General features: G+C 40.3%; 1 protein-coding gene across 5 annotated transcripts in view; it reads left to right on the plus strand.

Moving 5' to 3' along the window:
- The first annotated feature begins 286 nt into the window (after window positions 1-286).
- The window catches only part of LOC128890965 (glutamate receptor ionotropic, kainate 2), a 276,750-nt gene continuing 249,395 nt past the window's right edge, over window positions 287-27,641 (plus strand). For 3 of the 5 annotated variants that reach the window (XM_054150022.1, XM_054150027.1, XM_054150026.1), the window contains exon 1: window positions 288-781. The gene's annotated coding sequence lies outside the window, so the exon portion shown is untranslated. Of the gene's footprint in view, window positions 782-27,641 lie in introns of all 5 variants that reach the window. The other 2 variants (XM_054150023.1, XM_054150025.1) reach the window with 1 other exon arrangement.

The raw sequence follows: 27,641 nt of genomic DNA on the forward strand, positions 1-27,641 counted from the left end.
GAAGCAAATGGAACGCACCAGAGGGCCTTTCCCGTAGGATCGATATGGTAGTGGGGAGTCGACGAGAGGCGGGAGAGAGAGGCTGAGAACAGGCCAGAGGGAGGGACAGCGATGGAAAACGGGAACGACGACGGAAGAGGGCCGAAAGTGGGAAAGAACGATAGAGAGGAACGAGGATGGACAGCGGTGTGAAACGAGAGGAAAAGAGGATCAGGTCGTGAGGGAATATTGGTGCAGAATCGGAGGAGACGAGGGGGCGAGAGAGAGCTCTGGCTAGCGGTTCCTACGTCGCTCCATCGTTGCTACCAGCGGCGTCGGCGTCGGCGTCGGCGTCGTCGTACCCGTCCTCGTTGCCGGCGAAAGCGGCACCAGACCGAACACGCAGCTGCCAAAGGCAGACTCTGCCGCTCGGTCCAGTTTGCCTTCCGCTCCCGTTTGGCATAGTACGGGACGTCGCGTTTCCATGCTTCACGCAACCTGACCGACGAACCACCTAATCGTCGACGATCGTGTCGTTGTCGTATTTTTTTTTCGCGAATCGCGTTTTGGATACATGGATACCACTCGGGACTGTCTCGTTCGGGTGACCGTATCGCGTTGGTGGTTAATCGTGTGAAAGATACTCCAAGGTTCGGTGACAGTTCCTACTGCCCTCGAGGGAGGCATCCAGAGGAGTTCCGGACCAAGTTTTCACGAAAGAACATCCTCGAAGCACGGGAAGACTAGGTTAATCCGTGAGACTCGGCACGTCAGTGGTTCCTGATCAACGTGATCCAGAAAGGTAGAGAATCGCTCGATCTTGAAACCGCGATTCACGGGTTCGGCGTGTTGTGATCTTCGTCCGGAAGGATCTCTGTCTCGTGGTGACGTGATCCTCTGTATGATGAATGTTTTTCGCCGTATTGTTTTCACGCTGATGCCTCGAACGCGCGAGGATTCGAAGAGCCGGAAACACGTTGATGGATTAGACTTCCCTTTTGCACGCGTCGAGGTCGCGAATTCGCTGAACGATCTCAGAATTGTGAGGATTTTATATGTGTCTATGATAATATTTTATGGAAAGGCTTCGTTTCGATTGATTTCGGAGGGTGCTCGAAGTTTTTGGAAGGCAGCGTGTGGGTGACAGTAATGTTTCGATTACTACGGTATCGAATTTTACAACGTGCTATTGAAATAGAAATAGCGTGGTATTGAAATCCAATGACTAAGCGAAAGTGTAGCTTCCATGGAAGCTTTTATTGAAATTTACAAGCATAGTTGGAGTGAGGTGACATTATGTAGTCGTATGAAGCACAAGGGTGCAGCAGCCAACGTGTTTGTCAGCTTAAAGAGTATTTAAAGTGAGAGTAGCTCACAGTTGAAGTTTTATGACACCAGATTAATCAATTAATTAATTAAACCAAATTAATCAATTTTTTTTAGAACTATAAGGTTGTCAAGTATGTACTTAATTATAGTATTTTTCTCTTATTTTTTAAAGAGAGCTGGGTGAAGGATCCTCCTGAATAAAGGATAATTGAGTTTATTACTAAAACAATGAAAGAATATAAATGCCCACAGACAAATCATTTCATAAAATCGATTGGTCAAACGTGTTAATAAAAACTCTACATTTGTCAATTTCCTTGATTCAAAACTGTATAAAACAATCGCTGTACAGTTTTCCGAGAAAATTTTATGATATTCTTGAAGTGTTTTTTATGGACCATCTATTAGCCATCCAGATTCACCCTTTCACTCTTTAATTCGTATGTTAACTAACCAATGATTATATACATAAAAATAGAATAATTTCTTCTTTAAACGACACAATGTTTTTGTGACGAAATTTCATGTTGCAAAGTGGCGAGTGTCAGTTACAAACAAACCTGATTAATTCTCGACAAGAAACAACAAAGACGTCGAAGCACAGATCTACCTAATCGATTACTTCGCGATTCGCCCCTAAATCACAGCAAAGAAGCCAGGCATCGGAGAGATAACCTTTCAACGTGTTTTGTTAGGCGACTTTCGCATGCGACGTGCCAAAGAAAGCTGTCAGCAGCAAGCATTTATATTCCTCTAAGTAAACTCGGTCGCAACGAGAATGATGGATGACGTAAACCTATTAATCACGCATCGATACACCGCCGCGACACCGTCGACAATCCAAACTGTCCGTGTAACACATTTGATTCGTTTTAATAGCCAAAAGGAAATCAGAGATCGTTGTACTGAGAATCGACGTCTTCCTGGCGGCTCCCCGTTGCGCCGCTATGAATAAATCACGTGAAGTGTACCCCGATGGTCGAAATCCATTAGTCGTCGCGTAAAAACTAGCGGAAGCGGAAAGAGATAGGGTGTATTATCCATTCTGGAGCAACGACTCCAGACTGGATGGCAAAAACTGCGCTTTAGAAACGAAGATCATAGCTGCAGCTAGGTACGTGCTTGAATAGACGTGTACTTGTTGATTACCGTGGAAATCTCTGTGGACAAATTTCGGATTTATGATTTTGGGAATATTCAATCTTAAAATGATGGATATTTAACAAATATATACTTCTTTCACGATAATGAGAAGAATTCTAGGATCTGTGTCTGCGAATGTCGTTCCGTTTCGAATAAAGTAGCTGAGCATCATGTTTTATCAAGAAGTAATCTTGTCATTAGAAGGAATAGACAGACAAATTTTAGATTCATACCTACAGGGATATTAACTCTCTATGTGACGAATTTTTGTCTACAGAAACGTTTACAAGACATTTAATTTGATAAATTCAGATTGATAGTGTAGCTAACAGTGGTTAATATAGTTATTGATTATTAGAGACATTCTATAATTAAGACGTATACGTCCTCTTGTGAAAAAACTGAAATTATTTGATTCAATGTAGATATATCAGAATGAAATCTGAAAGTTACACGGTCCCATAGACAGTTAACATTTGAACACGTCAAAAATAAATCGAATAAACGAAAAACAATGAAATTAATAGAAAATGAATCGAATAGCGACGACTTAAAGTAATTTAATCAACAAGCCATTCGTACAATGAGTTTATGCAAGTATAATTGCGCGATAGTGGTACACGCTTAAGAAAGAGGAGATAAATTTGCCAAATGAATTGTATTATCCATTCTGGAGCAACGACTTCACTCTGGACGGTAAAATCCGCGATTTAGGAGCGAACTTCCGCGTAGCTGCGTTTCTCGGCGCACAGATGCACATATAGTATACGTAGACCGCTCGCCAAGCTGGCTTTACCGTTTTACAGGACCGTTTTGCATTCCAATGAATATTAATCGAATGCAATTATTAAACGCAAATTGGAACTCAAACAACTGCCGTTTCTGAGTCCCGCTGCTTCCATCCTCGTAGCTTTCGCGGAATTGCCAGACTGCCAGGCCTCCCCACGCACATTTCCGTTCGCAAACCCGCTTTGGATATACCGTGAGATCTGCCCAGAGTATTCTGGAACGGAGGCATCATCGGGATTTTCTAGACCCTTGCACTCGAGGGGGCGACACTCGGTCGCCACTGGGTTTTAAGCGACGACCCGAGTGGCGATCGAGAGGAGACGGTCCTGGTTTATGTTAGACTTCATTTTAAAGAGCTTTTTAATAATAATATACACCTGCGTAATTGTATCAGACAATTGAACATCATTTTCCATGTTTAATTTACTGTCATTTGAAATTAAAATATTGGATATGATTCATACCAAATGTGTTTTATTAAAAAATATAATTCTTTTTTAATACTACAATACACCTGTGTATCGTGGTAAACAATTAAACATTATCCATCACGGTTGATTTACTTTTATTTGAGATAAATGAATTGGATATATTTCATACCACCTACGTTTTATTAATAAAGAAAATTCTTTGTTAATATGTGTATCGTGGCAAACAATTGAACATTATCCTCCATGTTCGATTTATTCTTATTTGTGATAAATAAAATGGATATGTTTCATGTCACATATGTTTTATTAAGGAATAAAATTCTTTTTTAATAATACAATACACATCTGTATCGTAGTAAACAATTGAATATTATCCTCCACGTTTGATTAACTTTTATTTAAAATAAAAGAATTGAGTATATTGCATACCACGTACGTTTTATTAATAAACAAAATTTGGAAGATTCTTTTATAAACCCCTTCGTAATACATGACACTGATTTATTAAAATTAATAGTATCAGTATCTCCAAATCTCAAATATTGTTTTCGGTACTGGTTGCACGCGTGATTACAAGCTATAATAACGTTTGTCATATTTCTAGGCCTCCAGGTTATCTTTTTATCTACGACCCCAGATCAATATTTCCTAGCTGAAAAATTCGAGTGAGTTTCGTTCATCTAAAAATCTATTTTTATACTGTAAACAGTTCTTTGAATGCGGAGGTGTAAAAGGCCATCATGAAGATAAGCAGGTACTAAGGAAAATTGTAATCGTTAACGATAAGCTCATCCCCGCGCCTAAAAGGAATGTTTTTGAGCTCACGCTTATTAAAATTTTGTCGTCCCTTTTAGCGAGCCGTGAATGCAGCGGAACGCGCCTTAAATGCTTCTTTCTATCGTCCTGTACACGAATTACAAAGTTTGTCAGATAGAGTTACTCATAATTACTTTAACGCGCTTGTCGATAATATGGAGACGGACGTTAAGGTATTAAAAGTATCAGGTTCTGTTTTCAGTTTATCGAACATCAGTTTCCACTCTCGACTTTATTTAATACTCTAAGAATACCAATAAATTATTGGCACCTGTCGACTCCTCTCGAGGGGACATCCCAAAGCCAGTAATTTATTTTAAGGCGGTAGTAGGCCAAGATTTTCTTCATATCATCAGATGGTAATTGCAATAACTATTTTAAAACAAGGATCCACCTGAAAAATTTGAATAGCGATTAAATCTATAATAAAATCTATGTTTCAAGGATTAAACGAAAGCATTTACGTTGAGTAATTACAGTATAAAACTTTTCAGTTATGTGCTGGGTGTAAGTGTTGTATACATTTTTATTTTACTCCCGACCCGTACCGAAAATAGCCATTTCCGAGAATTGTCCTTTCCCCAAACACGTTTCGAACGAATAGCGTAACAACAGCGTTCGCCGTCACACGAAAACGTTTCGTCATTAAAGCCGCGACAATCTACCGTTCTGGGTGTATCGCGGGAATCGAGGAGCGCTCGGTCGATGCTCGAATCGAACGGTGCTGACTATCAATTTCGCAGCAAGCGCGAAGGGAACCACAACAATTTCGAGAACACTGTACCGCGCGGATCAAACGAAATTCTGAATAGTCGCCAATAAATTTCGCGCGTTGTCGCCGTGTTTGGTAGTTTCGGCTGATTTTGCCGAACCCGTTGGTCGCCGCCTTGTCGAGCAGCTTCTCGTCTAAATTGAAATTTGCGTGTACGTGGTCGGCGAAAAAGGTCGGATCGTTATTGCAGAAACGTGGCAAACTTTATCTGTTGCGAATTCTAAACAATCATCCGCGTATCAAATATTGTACATCGAATATCATCGATGGTTCATAGATGAAAATTATTTTTCTATGTTCTGTGATTTTCGAACGAGTTTTTCGTTTAAAGCACAAAATCGTTTGTTTCAATTTCTTTATTAGAAATGCTCCAAGGATAAGAGCTCGTTCCTCTGAAAAATAGGAAACACTAGCTTCTCGGGGTGGTAGATTTATGCGAAGAGATATTAATTAATTCCAGTAATGAAAGGCTTTCATTACAGTAAGTAAGACATCAATTACAGTAATTAAAGGCTACCTGGTGGATCACAGAATGTTATGAGCAATTTCTCAAGAAAGATGAAATTTATGGTAGGTGGAGCAACGAGTTGCAATTTGAAAGTTTGCCTTCAATCGTAGGGGATGTGTTAAGGAAAGCTTTAGAAAATAGGTTCAGTTTCTTTAAGGATGAATAGTTACTTAGAACTCTTGTTGAGAGTTAAATGCCTAAGGGAAGGATCCCAACACTTACCCCCTGTTGAATTGAACGACATCCAGAGAGTAAAAGTATGAATGGCAACGCGAGTGTGTCACTGGGCCGCAATCGTCCGCGGTGAGAACCTCGACCAATTCCGACAATTGAAGGTGCGCATGAGTGAAATTAGTATTCCATCGCGGTATTTAATTCAACGACCTCCGTATATGAGGCCACTCCTATGAATGGCGTGACGGCGGAAGAGACGCGGCCCACTGTCCACGCTTGGCTGTTTGTTTCATGTCGCTCGCCATAGGGTAAACGTTCTAGTAATCGACAACGGCACAGTGATCGACGCTTCCCGCACTTTGGTTAACCTATCAGCCGGTTGGAATAAAATATAGACGATTCGAATGGCTCTTTATAAGTGCAGACATAAATGAATTCGATGCAACTCAAGCTCTAATTGTAGCGCATTTTATTATTATTTTGAAATTATTAAGCCATTATTTACACTCTCTAGAAGATATACAATTTGTATATAAAAAAGCATATACATAGATCACACTGTCATTCACATGTTTCACTCATATAATTCTTATAACTTTTAACATCCACACAAATAATGCACTGCTGCTATAGAGAATAGTCTCGATTATATTTCATTATTATTTTGAAATTCTTATGCCATTATTTATACTCCTTAGAAAGTATACAATTTATATATAGAAAATCGTATACATAGATTACACTGTCATTCACATGTTTCACTCATATAATTTTTATAACTTTTAACATCTATACAAAAAATGCACTGTTGCTATAGGGAATAGTCTCGATTATATTTCATTATTATTTTGAAATTCTTATGCCATTATTTATACTCCTTAGAAAGTATACAATTTATACATAGAAAATCGTATACATAGATTACACTGTAATTTACATGTTTCGCTTATATAATTTTTATAACTTTTAACATCTACACAAAAAATGCACTGTTGCAACAGAAAATAGTCTGAATTAAAATTGATTTGTTTCTTCAATATATACTCATATTCTAATTACTTCAACGTGTGCCAAGATTCTTTCACTTCCACATTCGACATCTTTCACATGTAATTTCGCGTATTATTCTGCATCGGCAAGAAAGACCGACATAATCAGGTCGAAAGCGTTACGGTAAACTCCACGCTTGGGAGGATCGCGAACGACTTCAGCTTTTGTTTCAAACAAGCATGCAAACCCCGCACGATTATTATTAAGCTCCAGGGTAAGTGTCACTGTTCCGAATACGTTACCCGCTGTAGACCTTGTATTTAATTCATTAGAAATTCGCTTACCTCGTTCGCTACCGACGCTCACTTTGATAGCCGTCCGCGGGGGTGTCTCTGTGTACTAGTGGCCACCATAGCGGTCATCCGTCGAGACAACCAACGTGCGAGGAGGCTACTGTAATGGACAACCACAACGTATTTGCTTCAAACGAGAAGCTGACGTACTGCCTAGGCGAGGATGAGTTACTAATGAATTGTGTGATGCATTAAACCGAGGGGGTCGCTGCTCTGTGCTATCCTCTTTAAACTTTATGCTTTGCATTCTTGCAAGAAACCACGTTTAAGCGCGTCGAATTTTAATGAAACCTTGCACGCAAGTGAATGAGTAGAAAATATTGTACGCGTGGCTTTTTTATTTGTTACGGTTCATACTTAAGGTGGGAATGTTACTTCAAAGTTATCGATTGAAAAAAAATATTGTAATTAGAAATATTAGTTGGGAAACATAAATGAAGAATAGAAACTTAAATTAAAGTCCCTTGCACATTGTAGTTACTGCTCCTTTAATAGTTCCTTTCTCGATCTCCCCGATGTCATCAGCTTTAAAAATGTCTGACAAGCTAACATGTGTCCCTTGTTTGGTCAATGTCACCGACAGAAATTGTTTTTGCAGTCCGAAACCTGGCGAACATGTAGCCTCGTCGCGACTCGATACGGCGAGGGTTGTTTTTCACCCGCGCGATCGACCATCGATCTCTTCCATATAATTGAAAACAGAAACCGGTACCTGTTGGTAACTTGTTCCGGGACAAATTGCCAAGTTTCATCATCGAACGGGATCGAATTCGCTTCCTTGAAGTGGCGGCGCAACGTTGCACTTTTAAAGCTAGCCCGTCTCCTCGGTACCCGCATCACGTCGGCGTTTATATCGACCGAGGCGAACGAATGTCTTGGGGCTAAATCCTTCGATAATTAAACGTTCAGCCATAGAACGAGTGGTTTAAGCATCGGCCAATCCCATAACTCGGCTGAACATATCGATTTCCCGTCTCGAAAGCAACCCGACGGGGATCCAGGATCCTTCGTTGCTGGTTCCTGCAAATTATCTCACGACGCGTTGTTACGTGGCCGGCAAACAAACAGTTTCAATTACCTAAAGCATCGGTGGTTTCGAGGATTGCACGAAAGTATTTCAGCTCTAAGCACTCGTAACGAACGCTCGCGAAAGGAATTTCTGTCAGGATTTTTGGTTGTCGGATGTCCCGATTCTATTGGGTTGTCCTTGTTGAGGGTTCGTCTGGAAAATTTCGTGTTATGGTGTATCACTAAAGTTTGATATTAACTTTTTTCTCCAGAGGCCTGGTGCCACTCGCTGTAATTGTCTTGAAAATGGGAAATATGGTCGAGGTGATTTCTTGTGGGGGAATTTTTTAAACGTAGAATATTAATTTTTTCAAGGAAGGAGTAGACAGAACAAAATATTTATGTGGTTAGAAATGAGACTCCTTAATGATTCTTACTGCCAAGGAGTCTTATTACTAACCACGCCGAATATTTTCGAACTGATCCAGCAAAACAATATGTCAAATTACAAATAATTACTATTATAGAGATATTTAAAATACCAAAGTTTTGCATATAACATTCTCCATCATCATCAGTCTAATACAAGACACCCAACCGTAACACAAACGGCAAATGAATGGTTTGATTAATGCCTAACGAAGCTAGCCGTGCAAATAACGAAAAGAATTTTCGAGGACAGGCTAGTACCAGTACGAACGAAATGGTAATCGAAGAGGCGGAGTTTCGAGGTGGACGAAACGAATTTTATCCACTTGGAAATCGGCCCAGTGCGTGCGACGCGACTTCAGTTGTCTTTTACGGCTGTAGAGCGCGGTGCACGCCGAAAGAGCTTAATTGAATTTCTCTTAATTAACTGCCTTCGCAGCGCTACGATAATTGCAACGCACGAACTCCCCCATTACCGTAATTGTGGGTCTAATTAATGTAGTCCCGGTGTTCTGCGCGGACCTCACCGCTCGCTGGACAAGCAGATTAAATTTTTGACGAAACGTTTGGGGATGTCTGCCCTCGCTTTGCCGTAAACTTCCAAGCTTAAGTTGTCTAACTTTAAGCCCTTCGACGATGGTTAAGACATTGAATGTTCCCAAGTAGCGATGATACTGTTTATAATAGACTCCTGAAACGCCTGCCTGAATAATCGAACGTGACTGTGATCGTATACTCTGGAAAGTTCCTGAGGTTCGCTAAAGTTTCTTATTTTATTTGATTTATTTCGGAAGAGTCACAGAATATTTCAATTATGGTGAATAAAAAGTGTTCATTTTATAAAACAACGTGGAATGCTCGAAATTATTTATTTCAAACACATTGGATGTAATAAAGAATAATGACATTATTTATGATAATTCGATAGACTTCTAGTAAGATTTCTAAAACAAGAAATAAACGAATATTAAACGAAAACAGTCTGTTAATTAATATCTGAATATTTTATCCGTCGATAGGGGTGAACAGGAAAATGAAATACCTCTCGACGTGTAAACAGCTTTATCACCGACGCATACTGACCGCGATTCTGGCGTTGGGGGAAAAAAGGTACGATCATATATATCACGGACCGAACGAAACCACGAAAGGAAGAAACGTCTATCTGTGCACGCTATACTCGATATACTTTCACGAGAGAACGGATAAAGGAACCATCGTTCGACGAGAGTCTAGTACGAAATGGACGATTACACCGAGCGCTGCGGAGTCGACGCGAAACGAGAGATTTATGGGACCGCAGGACTCGCACGGCACGTAACAGGGGTGAAAAAAAATGCGAAACTATTCTCGCTCCATGGCTCTGGCTGTTTCTGGAAACTGTGGTGGAGTGGTTGTATACGCTCCTCGCTGGCTGCTTACTAAACGTCGCTGTAAGTTTCGTGCACGCTTGTATCGCATAACCAATTACGCGGAGATCCAAAGAAATCGTTGTATCTGAATATTTGTGGATACAGTTCATACGGGGGTTTGACTTTTGCGTAACGTTGCATTGTTATAGAATTGACACAGTTTTTGGAGCTTGGAGAATGGGAAAAATAGTAGTTGAGTTCTTGGAGTTTCTTTGATTCTGAAATTTTGAATAGTTATTAATTAGTATTGCAGTATGTAATTTATATAATAGACCAAAGAATGGATGACAAAATTATTGACTCTGTCTTTTGAGAGTAATGGAAAGCCTGGATTTATAATTGTTCTTATACTTTTAAGATCATCAAATATTTATTTAATGTAGACTAACAATTTTCTCATTCCTTCCTTAATCCTACAAGTTCAATATTCCTACTCCAAGGAACAGCGAAATTAATTTAATAAAACTGTGTTATCACATCGCGAAGAGATTTCTCGAGCTCCTCCAGGAGCAGCGCCATTTTTCTTAGTTAACGTCGTCGCGATGCATATCGTCGGTGAAGGAGTATTGAAAGAGTGCAGCCAAACCAGGGAAAAACCACTGATAAGGTCAACTAATCGATACCCGAAGTCATCAGCGACGCAATTGCAGCGGAACACGGATTCGACGAGGCGTGCAAAAACCGAGCTTCGGGGGGCTACGGATAATGTTCTCTCATTGGCCGAGATTCCCTTTTCATTTACGTCAATGAACCCCGTCGATCACCGAAACTGCCGTTAAAACGTGTCGCTGACAATTATTTCCCAGTTGCACGAGCACGAGATTCTCTAAACTCCGTTTAGCATGGTATTTTTAAATATACCCCTCAGGAAATGGTCAGGGTATTTCTTCTATGGAATTATATTCGTATTTGGGGCGCATGAACGTGAAATTGTGGTTTAAGATTCTGAAAATATCTCGTGATGTATACATTTAATTCCACCACACCCATAAAATAGAGTTTGGAGATTACCATGACATTAACCTCAAGAAATGTTTGTTTACTTAGCGTAAATGTAAGTTTCATGTGTAAGTACTTGATAATAGAGGATATAACAAAAAATCACAGTACAATGTCAGTTCCACACATATTCGTATCCTATTGAAGAAAGGCTAAATGAAATAATAGGTTTGACGTTTCTATGGGACTGACTGTAATTATTTTCCTAGCTTTTTGATTTATTTAAAAATTTGTGTATCCTCCAGTTTGTATTCTAATTTAATACACATTAAAATGAATCTCGACTGATAAACATAAGATTCTCGTACGCAAATAAATGTACCTGAATTTGCCAATGAGTGAAAACCACCCCCAAAAATCGAAGTCGTCTAGTTCCCAGCCTAAAAGAAATTAGTATTGGTAGAGGCAAACGGTGGCGGTCAATACGTTCAGGGAATATATCGACGGACCAAGTGTGAGCGGCGTTGATGCAAATGGAATGGATGGGGGTGGTTGGATGGTAATCAACGCGTCGTTCGATCGTAAAAGCGTTGTTAAATGCGCTTCCGCGCCGCCTCGAAAATAATCAGCGGCAAGTGGGTTCGTTTGATTGTCTAAACCGGACAAAGACCCGTAAACTCTGTCTGACCAGTGCACGCAGTGCCCCGAGCACGTCGACTAATTAAGAGCGAGTCTCGCCCCCCCCCCCCCCCTCTACCCATTGACGCGACCCCTTTTAGGTGCAACTCGGTCGCAACAATGGCGATTCGTCGTTCGAATTTTTTGTGAACGCGAAAGTAGTAGGCGCGCGGAATGAATCAGGCAATCGTTTTAATTGGTCGCAGGGCGAAACGGCGAAACGATTAGTCGCGCGCCAACCCGTTCCCTTCTCCTATTTTTTATCCCGCACAGGATTTATCTAGATTGTTCGTATCAAACGTTCGCGGAGCCGGTCGATAGGCTGGTTTATTTTTCCAGCGAACCATCGAAGCGATTGTGCGAGAGGCGTGTTTCGGGGTAGCACTTTTGTCCTGTGTCGCTCAATTGTACAACGATTCCCTAAAACGCGATTTCTCCTCTTGATAGGCAGCCTGTGTTTATATTTACTGATTTTTACTCGACTCGTGAACAAAATATGAAAACTCGAATGTCGATATCTCGGGGCCTCAAATTTATAAACAAAATTTAATTACTGCGATGTCGTTGTATTAAATTACATGGGCTTATGATTCTGATAGACCATTTCGGATAACAAAGTAAAAGAAAATCAATGCGTGTGATAATATGTTTACCTTTACATGGAGGATTTTATAAAACTCATTAACGTCCACGTGAGACAATACTTTGTTTTGAATTAACTTTTCATATTCGAAAACAATGCAATTGAAGTTATTTATGAAAGCAACAGTGAAGCTTCATTATTAGTACTGAGGTTATATAAAGTAAATTGTCATGTATGTATTGTAGGTCGAATGAAAGGTTAGTCCTGATTTGAATGTAATAGTATGAATGAATAGAGTATTGACAGAGTCGAATAACTTTTCTCTGCATTTAGTTGCAGGCCTTACAATGACTGACTGACATGTCTGACCCAATACGAGCCACTACTCCTTCGAGAATTGATCTCGTCTTCTCCCTGTGATACACACACACACTGTTTCAGTGTGTAGAATCTATTATTGCGCGAGTCTATGTGTGACGGTGAATCGAAAATTTTTTTATACAAGCCCTCATTTGTGTGGAAATTGATTGTGAATAGTCGTCCGACCATAGAACGTTATTTTTACTTGTACAGGTGTCTCCAACCATTAACGTATAGTATTATACTAACACTTTGCCCTTTTATTATTTTTTCTTATCTTGCAAGTAGTTTCAATCAGATAAACCAAATGATATCATATAATTACAGTGAACCAACGCCATCCTAAGTAGAAATAATAAATAATGGTCGGACGGGTTATTTAAGACTCGTATTTCGTCGGACGGCGAGATTCATACGAAAAAATTTTATTCCACATTTTGGATCTATTTTCATGAATGGAATCATCCTCTACCCAGCCACTCGTCCCGAAGCACCCTATATATCGCTGATTTTTATTCCTGCATCCACTTGTTTCGACGGCACGTGAAAAGGGTTTTTTTCGGAAAATCATTTTCAGCCGGTTGTACATTCATTGGAAAATTGTGTCGAAGCTAATAAGTCAATACACGTTTCCAATTGATCTTTCACGCCGATTTCACGTTAATTTGAAGTTCGTAAAAGCATTACCTTAAAAGTTGAAGTAATTTTATAAAATAGACGAGTATAGAAATTCTTCAACGTGTCATTCTTCATTAGTTTTGAAGGAGAACGTAGTATTTTTGCCATTTGAAATTAAAAATTGTATTTCTATGTTGTTTCTTTACTTCGTTTATTATGAACGCGGCGTTTATATATCGCTGTATACGAGATACATTAGCAATGTGTTCGCAATATTCATAGGGACGAATGGATATGGAATTCGTAAGCAGCCCAAGGAGGAGAATAAATATTCGCATCCGAATGCACGCTCTTTCAGGTTGCAATTTCAATTTGTCATTCACTGTCATCGACGTCTTCCTGGCGCCACGGTGGCCAAATTTTTCATAAGCTAATCCACCAAATGCATGACACTCGTTTCATACTGTTTGCCAACGATGCTGTATTTTCTCTCAATATTTATTACATGCGGGTTGCATACCGAGTATCGCAAAAAGCTAAAACGTTCGAAATGAAAAATGTGAACGGCATATCCTTCTCACAACACATTTCACATTGTGTACTACACACCTTGTTACCTTGTTTATTTATCGTTAAAAATTAATTCGTAATTCATAAGAAAACATTGTCGTGAGAATATTTAAATACATCAATCTTTATTGCATTTGAAATGGAATGAAAGGGTTAGGGTTGAATTATTCCTTTTATTATATAATATAGCGTTCTATTTCCGATTTAGACGTACCGAATAGTCGATGAAACAGTGATTGGAACAGCACTCAACTTGTGGGTATATGTAATTTGAATGTTTTGCTGGTAAATTAAACGCATGATTCGCTGCACTCGTAATACCACCGAATTATCGACAAATTATTAAAACTTGACAAAATTTAATGCCACGTGCACGTAACGAACATCCGTTTGCGTTTTGTGTCAAATATTTACGGATGTTACGTTTATGTTATCAATTGTAATGATCCGAACACGATTGTTTTAATGAGTCAATTTGGACCGTGATCAATGGCCTCACGTACTCGCGAATACGTGTTACAAATTGCAAAAATATTTTAATATATTCTACGATAGGAGTCTAGTATTTCAGTCTTGCAAAATATCGACATTGCTTTTAATTTGTATTTACAAGCTACACATTGTTTGCAGCAGTGTATACAATATATATTATCAAATTTTATATCCCTGCCAATTTTCTGCAGATTTTGAATATTTCTTGATAGGAAAATGTGTTTCAATCCATCTAGAATGTGTGTAACACCACCACACGAAGGCAACTTTGAACGTGTGTACTTAGTTCCAGCAATTGTTGATAATTTCAAAGTGAACTTGATATTACGATATCGATTTTGCTTTATATTCCCCATATTCCTCCATTTCGCGGCGTGTACACGTGAATTCAAAGCGCGAGTCGTGTTAAATAAATTGAATAACGTCATATCCAAGCGTATAGCAATAAATACCGAGCGAGATCATTTTAATTTTGTTCTTAAGGTACAGTTATACCGAAATTAATGTATAGGCGATATATTTCTAACGGATGAATGTCGGAGAGAAATTTTCCTGTAAATGTAATGAGGCGACGTCGCAGTTTTGGTTTGCGAATGAGCTACCAACAGCTAAATTATAATAACTAGTGGAAGACCATTACAAACTGAATGGATTGTACCCATTATATCACCGCTTCGCCGCCATTTCTAAGCATTTATTTGGGAGCTACATTGACATTGATTCATATAGAAAATTATTCAAATTGCTTTAGAATTACAGTTTTATAAATAATTCACAATAATTTTCATTTTTGTTAATTGAATCATTTATAAATACAATTTCGAATATATTATGTATCGGATTTCAAACGTATAAGACCTTAATCCTTCGGAATTCTGTGTTCCCCCCTTTTCCAATTATAATTTCATTTAATGTTTCTAAATAATTTATGACCACGTAGCAATACATACAGTTTCTGTTTCACGATCCATAGAACAAACAAAATTAATTAAAAGCTATCATGTAAGCTTACACTTGACGTACATCGTGGGCTGCTATCTCGTTTATTTCCGTAATTACTAGTAAAATATGCAAACTGTAATTGAAATTGCATTTCCGTTAAGCGTTCTCGATACAGGGATGATTCGTTGGTCCGATACGACGCTAGACGCTTCAGGCAGCATACTTCGTCGATTAATTAAAAAATGTTTTGCATATAAAATGAACCGAAAGGAGAAAATACTGTACGTTTTATCTAGGGGCCTTGATGAAGGCGTCTTCTTTCAAAGGGCAGCTTATTGTTTAAATTCCTTTTCCCTTTATAAATATCATGCGCCATTATTCAAAGTTATCTTTCATAACTTTTCATCTACCACTCGTATTGTGCTTGATTCCTGCAATTTAACTTATCTTCTTTCTTTCTAAAGTTTTCTATCGAAAACTTTCTGTCTATTCTCACTTCTATTTACATTTTGTGTCCCGCATAGAAGCTCGTCCAGCGAATCAATATTGAAAACAGCTAATTTCCACTCCTGGCCATCCACCCTCGTCCCCACGAACATGTTCGCGCGATTGTTCTTGGAAAAAGAGTTTCCGTCCACGCGATTACATTACACTACCAAATTTCGCGTTGCGTTCCTTTGAAATTTCCTTGGTTGTCAGGTTCCCTGTTCCAGGAATGTTCGCGGCCACCTCGTCGCATTTGGAGCGTTTTCTGGTCGCGATACATGCCCGTTTCAATCAACGTGCACACCTCCGGGTCCATTCATTTATCCTTTCACGTGTCTCTGAAAAAGTTCTCGCCCGAATACCGAGCCGTAGACTCACGGCCCGACTGTTCACAAAGAATTCACCTGCAATTTCCGTTGTGGCACGACCCATTCGCCAGAGAGAAGGCGGCTTTTCAATAAAGCGAAGCGTGACTTCTGCACAATGCCGGTGCGTAGATACTGTACACATCGTACACAGGGCACTCATCCCGATCGAAGTGGACTGGGGAAAAAAGGGGCGGCAGAGCTGCGGGCGGAGGTGAGGGGAAAGGGCCTGGGATTGAACAGAAGCGAAGCACTCGATATATTGAATTTCCACTTGGACCACGACCACTGGTCTTTCGCCCATCGAAGCGAGGTGGTTGTTTCCATGGAAAACGCATGCGGATGATCAGGTGGAAAAAATGGACGCGGAACCGTTACACGTGTCAGCCAGGTGCGGTTAATAAGCTACGACAGCGCGAACAGTTGCGTTTCGACAGCATTCGAAACGCTCGTAGAGGAAACGAATGACGTTGCTAGATCTGGAAACGAGTAATGCTGGATTTCAATCAGTGGAAATGATTCGGTGGGATATCAACCTTTTTGTTGGGGCTCACAGAGTGACATGGAATGTTATTCCAGGGGGTTGGGTGCTTAATTTGTGTGTACAATGAGGATTTTAGGATTCATTTTCGTGGGTGGAATGGGAAATTAATTTTCTTGGTTTGAGTCGTCCTTGGCTATTAGTATAAGAGGATTTTCGTGTCAATTTCGAGAAGTGGTTCGCTTCGCTGGCTGGAAATAAAATTCTATGAAAGTAAATACAGCCAGTCCCATGTTCGTACGCTCCGTGTGTACCAAAGGAATTTGTTTAAATTAAATGACAGGTTTGACGTTTCCAAATCAATTTTTCATTATATATATGCAAGTGTAAAATTTATCCATGTACATAGTTATAATGAAACATTTATTTAAAAAAATCGAAACTACTATTTAATTTAGACAAACTTCATTAATAGACATAGAGGGTACGAATATTTATGAGACTGACTGTATATTAATTTCTGCAAATATCTTAGTTTTTACCATAAAGGGATAACTAGCGATTATAAGAAACTATGGTTTTTAATTATATGGTTAAATGGGTTTTAGAATCTAGGTTTAGAACCTACTGCCTTCCTTCAGTTACTAATTTCGTCGCCATTTTTTAATGTCTCACCCTCAAAAATATTGTTCGTATCACAAAAGCATAAATGGTATAAATCTCAGCCCATTTAATCGCCCTCAAAGAATGTCTATTTTCACCTAAAAGAAAAAACCTTCACCCTGTCAGACGCACCCCCTTAACTTTGGAACACCCTGTATCGGAGCATGAAGCAGCGAAACTATGTATGTAATAACACCGTCCCCGTCGACTTATAATACTGAAATATCCCCGACAGTAGTCAAAGACAAAGGTAAATCATACGTTCAAAGGCACGTTTCGTTTGAGGAGACGTGTTTCACTTTCAGATGTTGCTTTTCAGCTCGCGATGCGACTATTTGATATTCATATCATTACCAGGATTGCCACCTGTTCCATCAGCCTATGCCGCCCTCTTTTATCAGGCTCCGAATCGGAAATTGAAATGAAAAGCGATAGAGCCTACGAGCCTACTGAACGCGGAAACTAATTGAAATCCCGAGCAATTCCGATGGACTCGCGTTTCTCTCGTTGCCTCTCCCGATGTTCACAAAATTTCGTCGAACATTGTTTACGGGACGCGGGTGTTCGTGTATTCGACGAACTCCGTGGCAGCTATTTGTCAGTCGGAGCAGCGCTGGTTACAATTTGACGTCTCGCCGTTTTGTTCTTTTATTTTCCCCGGAGCCGTCTACGTGCTCTCATTAACGTTACGTATCGAAAACCTTCGCTAACTCGACCCGAGACGCGCTGAATAATCATTGTTTCGCGACGACAACGAGTGTAAATAATTACAGGAATCCCACCCTCTTCCATCTATGCGTATCGCATTATTCGCTGCTGTCGCGTTCGATCAACCCCTCCAGGGGAATCTCGAAATTCCTTTAGCAAGTATTTAACTATGAACCCCCTCTCAACCCTCTCCACGTGATGGGAAAACAACAACAATGCTCGTTGTCTGCGGGCAATAAGAAAATAACGCGTCTCGAGGCGCGAGGCTCGACTGGAAAACTCATCATTCTCCCAGCGGAGCTTTCGTTCTCTCCGTTTTTTCTCTCTCTCCTCCAGAGCTGCTCATTATTTTATTTCAAGTGACTGGCCCGAATAAGAAAGTCACCCCTCCGCGGCCATTCATCGCGGCTGCCCGTTTCTTTTCCGTCCGTTTCGCCTTTCAACGGGCCAAACTTCTTACGTTTCTATTACATTTTCGGCCCGAGACAACACCGAGTGTCTATATTAATGCCACGGCCATAAATTCGTATCTCGGTCCTGTGTCTCCGGTCTTTTGAGGCGATTTCATCTTTCCTCCGAGGGTGGGCTTCCATCTTTGAATTTCTGTCCGCGTTAGTTTTATTTTCGAATTGTTATCGGGCTCCCTTGGCGAGACCTCCCACAGAGGACCGTCGATGCGCGACAGTAAAGAAGCCTTGGGATTTTGTTTGTCAGCGTGGGAGTGGTGGACCTCTTTTTTGTATTCTTCACCATTCGTTTCAGTTTATATACACAAATATAAGAACTTAATAATAAATACAACTTATTATTACCCATTTCTTTAAATAAATTTTTCAATTTACAAGTGTAAATTTTATCCATGTATGTACATCTTTTTAACGAAACATTTACTTGAAAACATCAAACTGATTATTTAATTTAGACAAACTTCTTTAATAGATATAGAGGGTACGAATATTCATGAGTCTGACTGTGTTCTTTGTATAATCAATTCCTCAAAAGATGTACACTATGTACAAAAGTAAATGAAGTATGCCAGTTCAGTCTTAATTATAAGCAGTTTGTAAAAGGTTTGTACACACAGTGAAATAGTAAAACAGACTGAAATAGAGTGAAATACTGTGAAACAGAGAGTGAAATACAGTGAAATAGAGAGTGAAATAGAGTAAAAAAGACAGGTAACCCCTCTTATAATTGACAGACCAGTAATGAAAAAAGCAACAAGACATCGTTAGCAGAGTATCGAATTTGTGTATCCACAGCGACCGACGCAATTTTCGCCTAGTCGGCTCCTTCCTCCGACACTGACGCAACATTTTCATTCGCCGCGGTCACGAGGCCTGATTGTCCTCATCTACTCGCAGCCGCGGAGCGCAGTCCCCTCGTGCCCTCGTTTCGTTGAATAAAAGAATAATAAGCGTAACATCGGCCCGAATTAACCGTTCGCGGCAAAAGTTCCCGGTCTTGCTCGTTTCCTCCTTTCTTTCTTTCTTCCATTTTTTCTTTTTTTTTTCGTAGTCGAATCAGAGCTCTTTGAGCAAAAATGAAGACTGCGGGGGGCGGTAAACGGCGGGAACACCTGTACAAGAGAGGGGAGGGGGCGGTGGTCGCCGGAAGCTCGAACGGGAAAATTGCATTTTAACTTAATCGCCAGGCGGAACTTGAAACTTTTACGACGAAAACGGGACGGGAAAAGTCTCGACGCCCTGTAATCGAATGATCGAGCATTAAGTCAGCTATTGGCTAATGGACTGAGAGTGCTCGCTAAGAAAAGGGCGCGCGATTTCCCCGGCGCACTACAGACATTGTCAAGTGGGTTCTGCTTTCAACGGAAATTGCCTCGGATCAAACGGCAGCAATGAAACGAAAATATGACAACGCATTAGCCGTTTCTGCTCGTGTTACGGTGAATTGTGTCTCGCAGTGGAATTAATTGTGCTACGAGAGGATCGTTAAAGTGATTTCAAATGAACTGGTAGTAAATCTCTGTTACCCCGACATACCGTAGTAACGACGAAAATTTCGTCTGACGTTCGTTTACCGAATAGAAAAGAGTAGCATCGAGAATAAGAAGTTATTCTCGATCTTAATCTTCGGATCTGAGCTCTGGAGAAGGAAGGTAACCAGAGAATAATCTTATTGTGTGCTGAGAATGGCTTTATATGAAAGAAAGATGAGAAAGGACTGCGAATAACGATGAGCGATCTGTGTGCTTGCACGTGGAATATTTTCGAAATGAATTTTATTGGATTATATCATTCGTGACGACTAGAATGCGGATATTTATGCATTTAAATGAAAATATGGGGAAATTTATAATTATATGCATGGATGCTCAAATATGTTGTCCAGAAAGTTCGTGACGATTTTTAAGAAAAACTCAAAGGCACGTTTGAATTTTGATATGTATTTATTGAATTACATAGGTACCATTTTGTTCCATAACCTTTCTACCTTTTAAGGGATGCATACAGGTTATTTGTTTTCAACAATTCCGATATATTCAACCCTGTGCCGCCTATCAAAAATCTACATGGGCTTCCCAGATAAACAATATAAAATATCATCGATAAAGTACAAGTTACACCGTTTAATTACACAATCAAGTGTCCGTATTGTAGGAGTCTAACGAAAAATAAGGCACAGGGATTCGAAGCCACGATCCTCGGATCCACAGTCGACCGCTTTACCTACGCGACCAATCCCATACCCTACGTTTCGTGTTCTTATTTGACTCCTTAATGTTGGGTATGGGAGGCGCGGACACTACAGTATGATGGCGCAACCATTACATCGTTAAAAATAATAGCAAAACGATACAATATTAATTTTCGTAAGGACAAGAATCCCAAAAGCTATCATTCTGACGCGGATTGTTGCACCGGGGGACACCGACGTGGACAAATATTTACAGACGGGATCCGCCAATCGGGGGAACGTGAGATTTTGATTCGATTTAGGGATCTGGGCTGACATTGTACAGGCTGGCATAATTTACAGCGCGGACACCGCGTGCACGCGTGACGAATAATGGGTACAGATAGGAACGTGTCCAATAACACGGTACGTTGTGCCTGTTTGTAAATCGAATGCATCGGTTGTTAGCCCCCCCCCCTCCCCTCCCCAATGGGTGTTAGGGGTGTTAGAGAGAAACAGGAGCATTGATGGCGCGTTAAGTCATTCGACCAACGTCAACGTCGTAAAAGAGAATCCTGAAACTTCCGTTTACGTAACGCTAGGCGTCCTTGAAAGGATTCCCTTGTTTCTGATACTTAACTCGCTCCTCCGAAACTTTTCAGGATTTGAAAGGCCAACGGTATGCTGATAAAGCGAGAATTTAACACAATCACCGCCGCACAGTTAACCGTGGATAATTAAAAGGCAATTAGCTAGGTATTTTCTATCGAAATAGAAAATGCCGGTATAAGAGTGTCGGTAATTTTTCAATTTTTTGTCCTCGATACTGAACGCCAGGTCTGAAAGGGTTAATCAATCTAATGAAATCTTAACGAATCGTCTCTGTGTTTATTCCAACAAAAATAAGGGACCAAAAACAATTTATTTTCTAAGAACTTTCTTAATTTTTACTTTTATCGATGCTTTTTCTCCACTATCGCGACGAAACGCCAGTATCGGCGTCCACGATAAGGGTGCAAGAAGTATTAATCACTCAGCCGCGTAGCGCGTTCCATTTCTGGTCCAAGTTTTTTTCCCAAAGCGGACTTCGTGAAATATAGCAGTAATCGAATCTCCCAGCCGACCCGAACTATTCACTTCCGAGTTGTTCCCGCATTTGCATGTTTCTCCGAGCGGTCGAGTGTTATCGATTCGCGCGACACGTGCATAGCGCTCAGAGACTCCTGAATTTTTCGTTTGCATGTAAATGTGAGTTTGGGATTCAACAGGAAACGGTCGGAACAACGAAAGAAGCGTGTTGTGTGAGCATGGTCACAATTTTGTATCGAGGCAATTCGGAGTGCATGTAAGGCGAATGAATATTTATGAACAAATGGGTGGGAAAAACTCACGAGTGGACGGAATAAAGGGAAACTTGAACAACTTCGCATTCGAAGTGGACTCTTCAGGTGCTCCGTATGTAAAACCGTATAAATGTATGTATTAATTAGGTCACCAAAAGTAAGTACCTACCTCACTATGAATTTATTTATATTCTTTCGAATAGAAATGTCTAAGAATATACAAGTAAATATGTGTCATGTTTTTGTTATAGCTTTGTATTGTTATTATTATTGTATTTTATTATATATATTGTATTATTGGTCTCACGAAGATTTGCTGAAACCTGAACTAGAATATATTAAACATAATTCCATAAGGTGTAGTTGTTCAGAAACGTGAAGTTCAAGTCCAATATTGCAATGATTTTTAACATTCTTTGTATTAAATTCCATTCTTGAACTTTTCGCATTCTACTTCGCGGTTATTCAATTTGGATTATATAATATTCCTGGAAATCTACGGTCTCGATATGAACGCACATTCTTTTGAGATCCACGTGCTTCATTGCATAATTTTCCTTCGACTCGCCGATAAATCGGAACGGTATGCGAATGTTGACAACGCTTTTCTTCTTGATAATAAAACGATGTCGTTATTTCCCGAAGACGGACGCGCTGTGTTCAAGGCGGGTTACGTATTTCCCAGACAGAAACTGCAAGTACGTACTCGGTTGTAATACGTGTTTGCTTCTCTTTCGGTGGATGGTTTCGTGGTGTTGCAAACGATTCCAATTTCACTCAGGAACAGGCAAAACTAGTACCTGGATAAAAATCTTGCGTGGGAAATAAAGGATAAACAACCTTTTATAGTGGAGTAACAAACAAAAAGAAATAAAAATAAAATAAATATAAAATATATATTAACACTATGAAGTCCGGCGACACCACAGTGGTGACCTTCGAAATGTATTGCCTGACAACAGCCGGTGACAAGCGAAATAACAGGGTTAGTGGTGCCGGCGTCAAGCGAAGAAATATTTAAAAACAGTGCGGCCGGCAAAGTGTTAAAATAAATCTCGATTATAACATTTATTTCCCTATAACTACCATTGAAGTTTGCAGTAGCATCACGAAACGAGTAGAATTGTCGCCAGGGTTTTCAGACGAGAATTCACTTCGTCAAACGGTGTGGTATGCGTGAGAGCACCAAAGGGTCATAATTAAAGGAACCTCTAATCCTGACACGATCATGGCCGGTCTTCCTAATGAAATTAATTGCTAATGAGCACAAGTCAAATTCTGGAATATCTGCATTTGAATTTCCCAAGGTTGCACGATTGTAAGTCGTAAATAAAAGAATTAAAATGTAGCGATTGTATGCAAAGCGTATGCAAAACATATGCACTGATTCAAAATCAAATATCTCTATAACATGTATTTACGAATATTATGTAATTACAAAACTACGGTGATAAGACTTTTTGAAGAAAATTAGGTAAATTCATATTTAATACAATTCATGCTTTTGAAGAGTAAATTGAGCGACATTCCCTTGTTTTATGTTTTTGCTGCTGATTGCAGAACAATTTCAAATGGATATTTTTCCAGTGAGAATGTTTCCTATGCAAAATATTCTTCCTATTCCGCTGTGTAATTGCTTTTTTTTAAAACATACAGAGTGAAAGAACGTTCATCGACGCATTGACAATTCCCCGAGGCTCCATGGACCATAGTTCGAAAAACACTGCTCTGACAGTTTTATAAATGCTATTGTAAACTTTAAATATTGAATGACATTTGAGATTTTTTTTGGAAGGCACCCGTTTGACACATTAATTTCAATACTTATTTACTTTCATTCTTTGAATTCTATATTGATTTTACAAATAAAAATCAGCCTTATACCTTCCCTCTAAAATATTCACAAAGGTAATTTATTTTTCGAAGCGTAAAGGAACAAAAATTCTATTTGGAAAACACAAAAAAAAAAGGATAATATCTTTTTATCCTAACCCTTGGAGGTTGTAGATTAATTAATCGTAGTGTCGGAAGCCAATAAACCGTGTGCCGTGGTTTCATCGTTGACCTCGAATTCGCAGAGATCGCGTCAATTTCTGTTAACGCAATTCGTTTAAAGCTTTAATGAGTAGGTGATAAAGTGCTTCAGGGAAAATGCTGCGAGTCACGATTAGCGTGATTAACCGTCCATATTACAGTACGTACAGGAAAATGACGGGAACGCGGGATCGATAATTGAACTCAGCAGGCCAGTCTCCAGAGTACTTTGTTCAAGAAGGTGTAACGTTATGTATATCATAATAAGCCATCAGAAGTTAACGATATTATCGATTGACTCTTCGATCGCAGTACATGGACCTACTATTAATAGAATTAAAATTTTTGTTAGACTTAATACATTCAAAAGGATTACATTGAACTACTCGATACTTATAGAAATTGTATGTTGCTTGATAAAATAATTTTTGTACTCTTTTATAAGCATTATATCCAAACTTGTAAATTCAGAATTATTTTAATCGTAATGGTTGTGGGTATGAAGACAACTATCATGTGTTGCAACCAATTGAGCCCTTCACTGCAGAAATCGATCAATTAAACCAGTCACAAAATAAATATTGTAACATTATTGACGATTATTTTTTGGCTATTCTTTCTTATTAATTTGATATACCGTTAGATAGAAGTTATATCTGAATTTATGCATTCTACAATATTTATTTGAATTTATATTATGAAGGGAATTTTAAAAAAACAATGTACATTACTTCATCGCATTTCTCAACTTTTCGTTTTATGGAGTTAATCGATTTGTGCAATGAATGGCTCAATTATTGACTCATAACATTATGTTAAACATTTAATATTTCTATCTTCGAACAAGTCTCTCATGATTTCCCATAAATTTCCAGATTTCCTTAAAAACGACCCTATTACTCCAACCCCCAAAAATCCGCCGTAAACCCAAGAATCGTAGCGTTCCAATAAAGAAGGCTTCCGTAGCGATTGGCAATCAATGGTCCTTACTATTTTACACTCTCGAGCATCTTCGATTCGCCCTACACGTGCAAAGCGTAAAGTATCAAAGCCTCCTTGGCGTTAAATCGAAAATCACGCTTAGATTTCTCTTGCCACAGGCGCTTTCGATGCACCTTAGAATTTATTTACAGCGAGCCTAGGGCTCAGGATATCATTAAATCCCGGAAGTGTTTGAGCGGGGACTTCAATCCCCCGTTTCGAGTAATAAACCATGAGGGTTTTCCGTCGCTTAAAGGGGCTTATCGCGCCGCGGTTGAAGTACCTAGCTTACTTTCCTTCCTCCAGAATCCGTCGCTGTCGAAGAATAAAGCTTAATACGTTCCCAGGCGCAATAATATTTGTCCACGTGCAAAACGGGCGGTTCGTAAAACGCGCGCATTGAAGATTAATGTACGAGAGAGGGCGCAGCGGCAATAAGGCGCTTGATTAATGAAATGCTCGTTAGTCAGAAATTCCGGAAGGCGTGCTCGGCTGGCTTAGGGGGCGCAGACTCCGAAGACGGAGCTCCATGAGCATAATGTACTCAAGCTCGACGGCGGGATATGCTTATAACCGGCTTAAACAGGATTACGTCCCTATTGGAGGGCCGGAAGGCGATCGTGCAAGATAGACAGGTATGGACAAGGGCCCACCGTGGAGGAGGTGGCGTGATTACGTATTGAATCGAGCTATTATTTGGTGAATTGCCAGGAGCCGCGGTGTATCCGCGTTGTTTCGTAATAGCAAATTGATACAGGTGATAGGGAACGTTAACGGTAGTATTTTTGCGTGTAAAATCTAGCTGCATTTCTATGCAGAGTTTAACTTGACCCGTGAATCACCTGTTGACGTAGGAGGCGTGAAAATTCCTGTATGGATTGTTTATGTGTCGCGAATTCGTCACGGTGGATCGTTATCAATCCCAGTCGGCCAATCTGAGTGATAAATTAGAGCTAAAATTTCCAGGTATCCGTCACATAGATCCAACGATAAAGTTCGGTCACACGTTGCTCAAACGACGAAGGACATCATCTTCAGCTTGGCCTGGGAACTTCTTCCTCCATACCATATCTTATTACCACCTGTTCCAGTCGCTTCAACGCTACTCGGCTTTACTCAAACTTCAACGAAGTCGATCATGTCCGAAATTGGATTGGTAACTTTATCGCTCCCCACATTGCCAAACTTCGCAGTAAAATCCACGTGCTGCCCAAACGTTGGGGGAAAGCCGCCGACAATAACGGAGAATGACGACTGAGTTTTCATTTTCTTGACGAGAAGATTCAATTTTGTCACTCTTTTCCAAAGTACCCTAACGCCTTGCTCGAAAATATTCAACCTGTACTGCAGTTACCATTTTATATTGTTGAATACGTCTTTCATAGACGTAGTACGTACGTATACCGACCCGTCTCGCGAAATCGCCTGCCAATTTCAGAGAACCTGGCGTGAAAGGCAAGTCGCCCAGGTTCAGCTGTGCATAGCAACGTTAAGCTTAGCTTCTGTTCTCTGAACTTGCACCCGCACACTAGACGCATATCAGTCATTTCACTACGCGTATAGCACTGCGAATGTCTCAATGGAACCTGTGTCATTGGTTAAGACTGGCGTAAATGATTGGTAACACCATATGCGGGTAACCACGTATACCACACATGTAACCGACATTAATAACACCTCATGGTGCGATTTAATGTATAGAGAAACGTATTAGACGCTACTACTAGCACTTGGTACAAACACTTCCAAGACTACTGGATAAATAGTACACGAGGATATAGCTTTCAAGACTTTCATAAGGGAGGGTTGAAAATAAGAAAATCTTCAGGAACGAGTTTTCCAAAAATAAACGTCCGTTCTTAAGTAAATCCCAGCCAGACTCCGATAACTGGTGCAATCGAAGTGTATATGTATAAAGTGGCCGGGGAGTTCGTCGATTCATCGATTTCTCGGTCGCTGGAAGGCACCGGTAGCTTCCTCCTCGGGAGGAAGGGTTCGAACGTAAAGACGGTGGATCGGGCGGATCGAGTTCCTTCCTCGAATGGTCCTGCTCTTAACCCACCTCAAACCCTCTTCGACGACCACTTTCATCGCTATAAACAACGTAACCTCTATCTTCGCCCCGGGGGTAGTTCCACCCGGCGTTCCACAATTAATCGTCTGGCAATATACCCAGCGACGAGCGATGTAATCTACACAGCGAAATGTCTGAGCGTGTTAAATTTAATTTCGCGCCCGCCGGCGAAAGATTAAACGATACACGCGAGCGGTAGAGGCGGATGCCAGGGGCGAATGCAAGCGGGTGGGTCAAGTAGAGAGAAGACGCGGTGGTTCCAGCTCAATTGGGCAAATGATCGCGGTGCTGGTGGCAGACCAATTTCATGGCGACGCTAGCCGTGAATCACTGCCCGTTGGGGACATTTAAACGGCTCTGCCGAGGTACGCTGAGGTATGTAGGTCGCGTTCGGGCGCGGAGGACACTGTGCGAAGATCGCTTGGACGATTCTCTACAGGGCGTTTCGTGTATTGGTACTTCACTGCATTATGGCGTTTGGGAAATGGAGGAAGAGGTGGGATAGAGGAGAGAGAGAGAGAGAGAGAGAGAGAGAGAGAGAGAGAGAGAGAGAG

This window comes from Hylaeus anthracinus, unplaced genomic scaffold (assembly GCF_026225885.1).
Source record: "Hylaeus anthracinus isolate JK02 unplaced genomic scaffold, UHH_iyHylAnth1.0_haploid 12001, whole genome shotgun sequence".
NCBI lineage: Eukaryota > Metazoa > Arthropoda > Insecta > Hymenoptera > Colletidae > Hylaeus > Hylaeus anthracinus.